The following is an 11,298-nucleotide window of genomic DNA, read 5'->3' as shown; positions in this document are numbered from 1 at the left end:
ATAATAAGAATATGCAAAGAGTTTTTTTTCTTATTAAAAATACGAGAGATTTATTCACTCACTATTATGGCCATTAAAAACATAGCTTAATAGATAGAAAGAAGAGTATAGAAAAACTCAGAAGAGTGAGAAAACTTATTAGCACGACTAAATCCACAACTAAGTCATCTTTTCTTAGAACTCCTTGCTTGACTAAATGATCTACAACTTGATTCTTTTCTTATGAACATGTTCAAAACTTTCAGAATGAAGCCTATTGCATCCATTTGAAAAATCATTGAATTTAGTTTTCAGGTGCCAAGATCGCTTAGCATTTGTTCCTTTGATATAGGTAATGGCATCATGAGAATTTGACTCTACAGCCAATTGATTTGTAGAAGCGTGGCAGCAATCAATACTAAAAAGCATAGCCTTTTGAATTACGAAAACTTGAGCTTCATTAGATTTTATATTACTAGTGGAACAAGAAGAACACCATCAATTCTTGATGGTCTTGGTTTGCAACTTGAAGACGCGTTAACATTCCACTTCAGCATACCTGATATGAGGTAGCAAAGAACAACCACTTCTCATATTTATGTTGTTAGTCCACGTGAAATTCTGACATAAACAAATAATCAAATGATAATTCAGATAGGAAATTTTATTTCCTTCCACATATAAGCTAAGCTGGAAGAAATCTACCGATTGCCTGTTGAAATGATGATAGAGCTCATAACCAACAAATAGGGGTATTTTCAGAACATGGAACAGAAATCTCTCCCTTCTTCCTTGATAAGCAGCTGGGCAGCCCAATGAGAAAAAAACAGGAAGCTTTGAACTTTTCTTTTCTTTTATCTTGTTTTTTTTCACTTAAATGAAGAGTAGGAAGTGAGAGATTGGGTTCTTTCCTTGTTTTCTTGGAAAATCAAGTGTGTGGAATAGTGTTTAGGAGAGGGAAAGTGAGAAATAAGTAGTTGAAGTAAGGTACAATGAAGGGAAAAGGAGAATTGAGGAAGAAACTTGCTAGAAAAGTGTTAAATGAGGTTCAAAACTCTTAGGGTAAGATATCATACCTCTCTAATTTTTATCAATTTATGTATAGGAAGGGAAATTATGATTTTCTACTCTATGGTTTCAGAAACTTTGAGAAATTGGTAACGTAATTGTAAATTGTTGATTTAAGGTAGGAGGTGAGCTTTGTTGGGAAATCCGACCGGTGATGTTCTGATACCAAACACCACTTTAAACCATGTGCTTTGATACCAATTGTTGGGAAATCCGACCGGTGATGTTCTGATACTTGCTCATAGAAGACCAAGCACACTGACACAATATTTAATGTGGTTCGGCAAAACCGCCTACATCCACGGGAGAAGCCATTTCATTATGTAGGGAGAGAACAAGATTTACAACAATAGAGGAGGAGAAATCATTCTCTCTTTTAGCAACTCTCAACCTCACTCTTTTCTCTCTTTGTAGTGCTGCAATGGCAGCTACTGCTTGCTGCCCTTGACAGCACACTCTCTCCTACATTTCTCATATATTTGGCTCTACTACATCTCTCATTTTGCTCTCTCACATATGCCTCTATTTATAGGCATTCATGGAGGCTTTTCTTCAACAAAGGTGGCTGCCAACTCTAGCTCTTCTTCAACAATGGTGGCTGCCAACCTTTGACATCTTGGATGAGTACACATGGTTGGTGCAATAGTCAATAGTTGTTGCACATTAATGGCAACCAACCTAACAATCACCCCCTTTGCCATTCATATGGGGCAACTATCCTTTTGCTTTTTCAACACAAGCTTGCATCTTGCAGCTCTTCCAAACTTTCCATTCTGAGAGCATCTTTGGCCAAGTTTACAGGTACTTGCCAAACCTTTCAATCATCAGAGTAACCAAAGCACACCTTTTCTCACATAAAATTGATCACTATAACCAGATGGTCTGCCACATCACATCTAAATAGTGTTAACGCTTATATCTGGAATAACATTCCCTTTCGAGTGTATTAACCATGCTCGGTCCGGAATGATTCATCAAGCCTCACATCAAGGCTTATAACACCCCCTCAAATGGATATTTCAAGTGCAACAGTTATTATCTGAGTATCTCAATATGATCACAAGCTCACCACTCTTCCAAGAGTCTACTCATCCAGGAGTTGTGCCTGCCCTCTATTCCACCCTAGGAACCACGCCTTACTTCTCCATGAGTCTCCCACTCTTAGTCTCAAGAGTCTAGGTAGCTTTCCACTTTTAACCATGGGGGCAGCCCATAAAAGGTTGATCCATATCTGTCTTCATACTTTGAGTATTACAATGCCATTACCGAGCTCACCACCTTGACAAGAGTCAACTTGTTCCCGGAACCTGCGCATGCCCTCTGCTCCTTCATAGCAGCCGCGTCTTAATGCTCCACAAGTCATCCACTTATTATCCAAGGCAAATGTCTTCTAGCTCATTGATCTTTAGCATGGGGGCAATATCCATGAAAGTCAATCCTGCATTTGTCTTCATACTCATCATAACCCTTTCATTGCCTATTCATCTGTCTATTCATACTTAGCCATCATATTAGCTCTGGGGCGTTCTGAATTGGGCTCCTTCCACGACCCTCGCACCTTCTCCTGAGGTGTCTCCGCTCATCGTCATACGGCGGTCTAATCATGGGCCATCTTATAGCCCTTACACCTTCCTTTTAAGGTGTCTTCGCCTTTCATAGGCGGTTACATCCTCCTTTAGCTGAGATGCCTCAAAGTGGCTCTATAAATTCTCTGCCACTAATTACATAGAAAGAGAAAGTTGCGTTATACTCCTCGCAATCCTCCACCTCAATTTCTATGTTTGGAGCTTCTACACCTTTTCTGCTTAACAGCTCCACCTACACCAACTCTTTTGGTGTCTTTGCCTTTCATTATAGGCGGTCGCCTATTATCATAGGTGTTTGCACCCCCTTAATTAGGTGCATTTGCAACAGCTCATCCTTCCATCCTTGCATGCATTGGAAAGGTCCTTGCTTGTTGCCTTTATCAAGAGCACAAGAGACTTCTTGTTGTACAACTTTTTCATAGTCTCTGCTCTAAGCTTCATTTGAGAACTCTTATTCTCCTTGCACCTGTTGTCTCATTATAGTACCTCGTTGGATTCTTTGGGTACTCCTACACAATCTTCGTGTGCTCTCGTGCAATTTTGGTTCTCCAGATTTCTCCTTATTCCTTGCTTATGTTTGACAGCAGCTCATCCTATCACAACATCTATCCAAGTCAAAATAGGGTGCCAATCTTCATTTCCTTGATGTATTTCTCTACCATTATCAGGGTCTTCATCAATTCTCCCCTCGAGAAATTATAGTCACCGAATCTAACTTCCTTGGAGAAATCACCACTCCATCAGATCCTTGATCATACGGAACCCAACTGTTCCTTTGTGCCGTCATCCTACTAGTCTTCAATAGTTTCATAACAAACTGTCACATATATGAAAATAGTACCGTATGGATAATCCTTCCACTAAGCAAGTTCCTAGGAAAGATTGGAGGGGTCACACCGGTCCCGCTTAAAACTCAATCTCCTAGACAGAACTTCTTAGGCCATATCTATTCATCGTACTGTCTTTTCGTATATACAACCATTTGCTAGCTTTGTCGCGGCTTTCCTTTACAAGTGATCTGGGGTATCCTTGTTTTATACCTGATTTCTCAACATCTGGCGAGACTACCAGTGCTTAGATTCGTCAAGATTGGTCTTCATCAAATTTCACTCTCCACCTCAAATTGTCCAAATGATCGGGTGTCCAGAGTGTCCCAATTTTACCTTCCATTAAGGCAATTAAAATTCCCCACATAATAGTTTAACACATGTAATTGGGCAAACATGTGTGATTTCTTCTTCTTCAGCTCTATCGACCACCATGATGACCATCAGATGCCTCCTGATCGGGCAATCTCTCTTTAATAATTCGTCACTGCCATTTCTGATCTCAATCTCAATGATCGGACTGTACCATTGCATCCAGAATGATCAAATTAGCTGGAAACAAGTCTGAAATCATCCAAATCGCACTTCAGACGGCTAAGATTTGATCAAAACAATTCTGGCCTAATAAACGGCCCAGATTCAATCTCAGAACCGGTTGCACGTAGACTCTGCCACACAGAATCTTGTCCCTCGACTCGCGCCTGGTGACGTGGTAGTGGGGCCCACAATGATGACGTGGCTGATAACTGGTGCTGACATGGCAGAGCTGACGTGGCGGTTTGACTGGTCAGAGTGCTGATATGTCAGGTGACGTGCTTGATGACTGTGCAGAACTGTTGACGTGGACAGTCACCCCCGCCGACGCGTGCGTTTGTTTCCGACGTCCGATTTTGACACGGTTTTCACCAGTGGCTTCGTCTCTTCCTCTTCTACACAGTGGTATGGTCAAAACACAATTTTGACAACTTTCATTTTTGAGCAAAATCAAACACCACTTTAAACCATGTGCTCTGATACCAATTGTTGGGAAATCCGACCGGTGATGTTCTGATACTTGCTCATAGAAGACCAAGCACACTGACACAATATTTAATGTGGTTCGGCAAAACCGCCTACATCCACGGGAGAAGCCATTTCATTATGTAGGGAGAGAACAAGATTTACAACAATAGAGGAGGAGAAATCATTCTCTCTTTGACAACTCTCAACCTCACTCTATTTCTCTCCTTTTGTGCTGCAATGGCAGCCCACTCTCTCCTACATTTCTCACCTCTTTGGCTCTACTTCCTTGACAGCAAGGCTGCTGCCATTGCAGCTCTCTCTTCCTCTCTACTCTCTTCACATTTTCATAATTCTCTTCACTCATTTTGCTCTCTTGCATATGCCTCTATTTATAGGCATTCATGGAGGCTTTTCTTCAACAAAGGTGGCTGTCAACTCTAGCTCTTCTTCAACAATGATGGTTGCCAACCTTTGACATCTTGGATGAGTACACATGGTTGGTGCAATAGTCAATGGTTGTTGCACATTAATGGCAACCAACCTAACAAGCTTAACTATTAAGAATGTCATAACTAATTTGGAGGTTATTCCCATTAAAATTTATTGTTTATCTTTTAAAATAAAAAATAAAATACATAATAATAATAGCAAGGAGACTAGGATTTTAGCAAAAGTAAGCTAAGGGGATTTCAGATATTGAGTAAGATGAAACTGCAACTTTGAATGAATGAGTCCAATTGTACCGTAAAATTAAAAAGACAATACGGATTGAAGCTTAAATTAAATGATTATTGAATGAATTTGCACAAAGATTAAGTCCAAACACATAATTAGATTTTTAATAGGTCAATATCATTTAATTATGGGTCAAATTAAAAGTTTAGTTATATTTAAGAATTATTTTGGGTCCAATTAAATAATTTAATTAAGTGTAAGGACTTAATTATACTTTAAATTAGTCAAATGAATTTTTTAAGAGATTAATTGGTGAAAATTTAAGTTTGAAAGTTTAATTTGAATTTAACTGAGAAGATTCAAATTTTAGATGACCAAATTTAATTTTTAAAGTCAATTAGTTCAAATCAAAAATAAAATTTAAGAAAACTAAAAGTTTGAGGTCAATTAAAAACCAAATTAAAAAAATTTGCAACTAATAATCTTTTTTAAAACGTTGAACTCTAGGAATCCAATTGATTGAAGAAATTTAAAAGTTTTGTTGTTATTTATTTTTGAGGATTCCAAAAAAAAAAAAGGAAAACAGAGTATACAAATTTTTTTTTCAAAACCTTTTTAAAAAATTGCGCTCTTTTCTGTGAAGAGAGAGAGACAAAGCTAAATGCAATTTTGATGGCACTATTTACCATCACCGTGCGTTGCAGTCAGGGGAATAAGGTTGTCTTCCCTTCCTTTGCAGTGTCTTTATCTCTCCTTTTCATTTGTCTAAAAACAACAACACAACCCATACCCCCTCGTAGCCTCCCATTGAGATGAAAAAACAGAGGGGACAAGTCCTGCAGGTAGCTGCACAATGACCGCTAGCCACTTCACCCCTTCGACATGATTGGACACGGGTAGAGTAGCTCTTTCTCCTTTTTCCCTATATATACCCCCTGACCGGGAGGTGGGGGGAGGGAGAAGAAGATGAAAAAATAGAGGAAAAACAAAACAATAAAAAAAAAGAGAAAAACAGAAAGGGTAGAGAGACTGGTTAAAGATTATTACATACCTGATAATCAACCATGCACAATCTCTCAAACTATATCGTGCAATTATTGAGCTATGCATAGACATCTTAATTTAATTAAATCGAAGTCCAAGGTAATAAAGTAGCTGTGCTTGTCTCTCATGGAGTTAAATCGCTTGTGCATTGGTTCTCACTCTGTTCCTGGTTAATTAAATCTCTTGGCATGACCTCTTTCATTGGTGGCTCGCCCCATGCGATTGATATTCATGTGGATTACCCAAAGTAGCATTTGAATTCTGTAAATTACCTTCCTTTTTGTTCAATTTCCCATGTCTTTAAAATTTTGTGATTGACGTAAGCCTGATTAAGTAGACAACATTGTAGTTTCGATAAGCCATGGTTTTTATCTGTATGTCCGATTGACGCTTGTGAGAACAACGTAAAAAAAAACAAACAATAAAGATTATGCTATTCAAATGATGGTGGGCTTATCTCTAATGCTTGTATGGATGAGTGGAGGAATGGATCACAATGTATTGGGCTAGAGGAAAACACACTCTCAATAGCTCTAGTTAACACACATGAGCCTCTGTTAACTACTTACTATAAGGCATCGGACCAACAACTGATCTCATTCATGCTTAAATGGCCCGGTGAAATATAATAAAAACAAGATGTTTGAGGTCTTCATCACACCTGTAGCAGAGCCAGAGGAGATAGCAGAACTAGAGAAGGAAAAGAAGAGAAGTTCGAACAAAAGAAAGAAGAAACTTTCCTAAAAATGAGCTACTCGTGAGGGGAGTGTAAAGCTCTGCACGTTCATTTTCCTCTATTTGCTGACCCAATGTAGTGGTATCAGAGCCTCCTGGTTGGTGTTGTTAATACACAAAAGTTATTCGTGTCTAAGAGTACTATTCACGTATACGGCACTATTCACCTATACGACACTATTCATCCATACGGTACTGTTCACATACGTTGCTGTTGGCGTATATAGAAACTCAGTGCGGTGATTAAATACAGTCTAGAAAGTTGTGTCTAAGGAGATTGGGTTTTAAGCGGGACCGTTTGTGACCCCTCCAATCTTTCCTGGGAACTTACTTAGTGAAGTATTATTCACACGATACTATTTCTATATACGTTACAGATTTGTGAAACGGTGATAGCTGAATAGATCTTGGTGAATACAATGGCAGCAAAGTACGAGATTGAGAGGTTTAATGGGAGTAATTTCTTATTGTGGAAAATGAGAATCAAGGCAATTTTAAGGAAAGACAATTGCTTGGCAGCAATTGGAGAGCGGCCCACAGAGATCACTGATGATGCAAAATGGAATGAGATGGATGGCAATGCTATTGCTAACATACATTTAGCATTAGCCGATGAAGTATTATCAAGTGTGGCGGAGAAGAAAACAACTAAGGAGATATGGGAGACTCTAACAAAGCTATACGAGTCCAAGTCTTTGCACAATAAGATTTTCTTAAAGCGGAGACTTTATACCCTTCGAATGGCAGAAACCACATCGGTGACTGACCATATCAACACAATAAGAACTCTATTTTCACAACTCACTACATTGCGTCAGCAAATAGAGGAAAATGAACGTGCAGAGCTTCTACTTCAAAGTCTTCCTGATTCGTATGATCAGCTCATTATCAACTTGACAAATAATATCCTCTCAGATTATCTAGTCTTCGATGATGTTGCAGCCGCTATCTTGGAAGAAGAAAATAGGCGCAAAAACAAAGGAGACAGAAACAGTTCAAACCAAGCAGAGGCATTGCTGGTGTCAAGAGGAAGATCAACGGAGCGTGGCTCTAGTGGGAGTCAAAGGCAGGGGAGGTCCAAATCAAGAAGTAAGAAGGCTGTGAAATGCTACAACTGTGGTAAAAAAGGGCACTTCAAAAAGGATTGTTGGTTTAAAAAGGGTATAGAGAATTCTGCAGAGTCATCAAAATCTCAAGGGTGTGTTGCGAGCACCTCAGAAGATGGAGATGTTTTATATAGTGAAGCAGCGACAATCTCTACAGATACAGAAGAGCTCACTGAGGTCTGGCTAATGGATTCAGGAGCAACATGGCATATGACTCCTAATCGAGATTGGTTCCATACATATAAACCTATCTCTGGAGGCAAAGTGTTCATGGGTGATAATCATGCTTTAGAGATTGTTGGCATTGGCACCATCAAATTGAAAATGTATGATGGCTTAATTCGTACTATTTCAGAAGTGCGACATGTGAAAGACTTAAAGAAGAATCTTTTGTCCATAGGACAATTTGATAGTCTTGGCTGTAAGATCCGAACAGAAAATGGAATCATGAAAATTATCAAAGGAGCGCTGGTGGTTTTAAAGGCAAGAAAGACAGTTGCAAATGTATTTGCATTAATGGGAGAAACACATCATGAGGCAGAAGCGTCAATCGCATCAGCCAGTCCTGCAGAAGAGAAGACGATGATGTGGCATCAAAAACTAGGTCACATGTCAGAAAAAAGTTTAAAGGTTCTCTCTGATCAGAAGTTACTCCCTGGGCTTACAAAGGTTACTTTACCTTTTTGTGAGCACTGTGTTACAAGTAAACAACACAGGTTGAAGTTTGGCACATCTACAACTAAGAGCAAATGCATCTTAGACCTGATTCACTCTGATGTTTGGCAAGCACCGGTTGTATCCTTGGGAGGAGCAAGATACTTTGTATCATTCATAGATGACTTCTCCAGGAGATGTTGAGTGTATCCAATTAGAAGGAAGGCAGATGTGCTTATAGTCTTTAAAACTTTCAAAGCGCGGGTGGAACTTGAATCTGAAAAGAAGATCAAGTGTTTGAGGACTGACAGTGGTGGAAGATGGAAGTGTGGATTTTCAGAAGATTCACACAAAGGAAAACCCAGCAGATGCTTTGACGAAACCGGTCAACACTGATAAGTATATATGGTGCAGATCCTCTTACGGCCTAGCAGAAACGTAAGCAGCATGAAGATGACAAGTATAGAAATGATAGAAGAATCACAAAAGATCAAGTGTGAAGACTTGATTAACTCATCAAAGTCTTCAAGTGGGAGAATGTAAAGCCATTTAATTAGGTGGCATAATTGATGGGAGATGAGTTGTAATTGGTGGAGTATGAGTGGAGGATGAGTTGTTAGGCATATATTCCTCCTAAATTTATGACCATTATACCCTCACTCTTGCCTATAAATAGGCAATGCATTCAAGCCTATATGCACACCAAAATAGAGAGAAGAAGAAGAGAGTGAAGAGAGAGTAATCCCACAAAATTGTGAGGTATTTGTGATAGAGTAAGTGAGGTGTTTTCTCCTAATAATAGAGAGATTCTTAGTTGTTCTCCTATTATTCGAGAGAGGTTGTAATTCCCATATTACTTAGTAAAATCCTTCTATACTTGTCTGTGGACGTAGCCCAATTGGGTGAACCACGTAAATTCTTGTGTGTTCCATTTCTCATTTTATCCGGTCTCTTATATTTTATCTTGTCGGGTTTGCATGCCAGCATCCTAACAGGGAGAACATCAAGAAGTAGAAAAGAGAAGTCTGCTAACCTGGAAATCACTGAAATGTCTATCTCAGATGATGAAATCAGAAACAGACACAAGGTTATATACTCTGGCATGGACATTAATGTAATGGAGAAGGGGATCAATTCCCCTCGGCAACCGGAGCAACAAGTAACAACCACCTGTTGATAGTAGAATGGGAGCTAAAGCTTGCTGGGAAGTTGGAAAGGCCATTCTTTAGCTAGATGATGATAATGATCAGATTGTGGACACCTTGAAGGTTTTCATAGATAAAGAGCGGGAGGATTGGAAAGGAAGGTTGGAGCAACAGTAATGCTCCACTAAGATATTCTAGATCTTGGTATGTTGTTCCCTCAGTTGGTCTTTCTGGGGCCTGCTTTCTATATGGAATTCTCCCAGCTTTAATGTCACGAATACAATGGTAGGTTATTGCATATAGAATGAGTCTTTACATAGTACAATACTGATTGAGTGCTATTTATGGATTATTCCTCAAAGAAAGAATTGTGGAGCTATCTGGTGAATTTCAAATGTAACATTTCTAAGCCATGGTGCCTTGTTGGGGATTTTAATGAGACTATCTCTCCTTCAGATTGTAAGGGTGGGATAAATATCACTTGTTCTATGAAAGCATTTCAATAATGTTACATGGATATCCTTTCTACTAACTACTATCCTCTGTTAAATTATCTATATCTGATAACTCTGTCATATCCCCTGTTCACGAAACATTGCACACCAAGCAACTAGGTGTTTCCTACAGATGTTTGGTTCTATGGTATTCTGGGTTTGTTCTGCAACATGTTATTGATACTATGGTGTTCTGAGTTGCTTGCTTTTGAGAAGAATTAATTTTTTATTTATACTGATTCGCAAGAACAGTTGTGTTGAGAATAAGCACCGATGCTTCGTGATATTGTAATTAGAGTTCCCTTGTGAGTTAAGTTACAAACACATTGATGTATTTATTTCTCACTTTGAATATCTTTTCAAAGTATGTGCAAGTAGGTTGTGTACTGGTTAAACAAAAAAACAAAAAAGAACTTAAAATCTAGCAGGATTTTCTAGTCAACAGTAACTGCTGCGTGCATTGGCTCTTTTTTTTATAGAAGTAACACCCAAACCAAAACAAAAAAGACTTGACCAAAAATATAACCAAAAAAACACGCGTGTTAAGTGACTTGAAAAAATAGTTCTTGTATCGAATAAAACTAATGAAAAAAATAAAAATAAAACACAACCATGAAGGAAAAGAGAAGCAGTACGAAAGAGGAATCCAGATCTCTAAATCTGCGACTCTGGCGATGTTCTCATGTCAACTCCACTTGGAATCGAATTCACGAGCATGAGTAAAATACTCGAATCCATGAGTAACAGAGTAATGTTTCTGAAAAAAATTCTTATTTAAAATCAAAAAGTGACTACAATGAGCTGTCATCCTAATTCTAATAAGAGAATCACTTACGGAAAAACAGGAAAATTCCTACTAGAAACAGTAAATTAAAGTCTTAAACTTAAACAACAGTAAATAGGAAAAATAGGAATCCCAATATAGGAAGGCTATGTTAACTAAGGAAAGAGTCATGATGAAAAGGACTGCTGGTCCTGAAACT

General features: G+C 38.6%; 1 protein-coding gene across 1 annotated transcript in view; it reads right to left on the bottom strand.

The window, feature by feature from the left end:
* The window catches only part of LOC105111650 (receptor-like protein 12), a 34,104-nt gene that overhangs the window by 19,091 nt on the left and 3,715 nt on the right, over positions 1-11,298 (bottom strand). The window lies entirely within an intron of this gene.

The sequence above is a fragment of the Populus euphratica genome, unplaced genomic scaffold (assembly GCF_000495115.2).
Source record: "Populus euphratica unplaced genomic scaffold, PopEup_1.0 scaffold464.1, whole genome shotgun sequence".
Lineage (NCBI taxonomy): Eukaryota > Viridiplantae > Streptophyta > Magnoliopsida > Malpighiales > Salicaceae > Populus > Populus euphratica.
The sequence above is the reverse complement of the archived record's forward strand: the minus strand, read 5'-3'. Positions and strand labels throughout refer to the sequence as shown.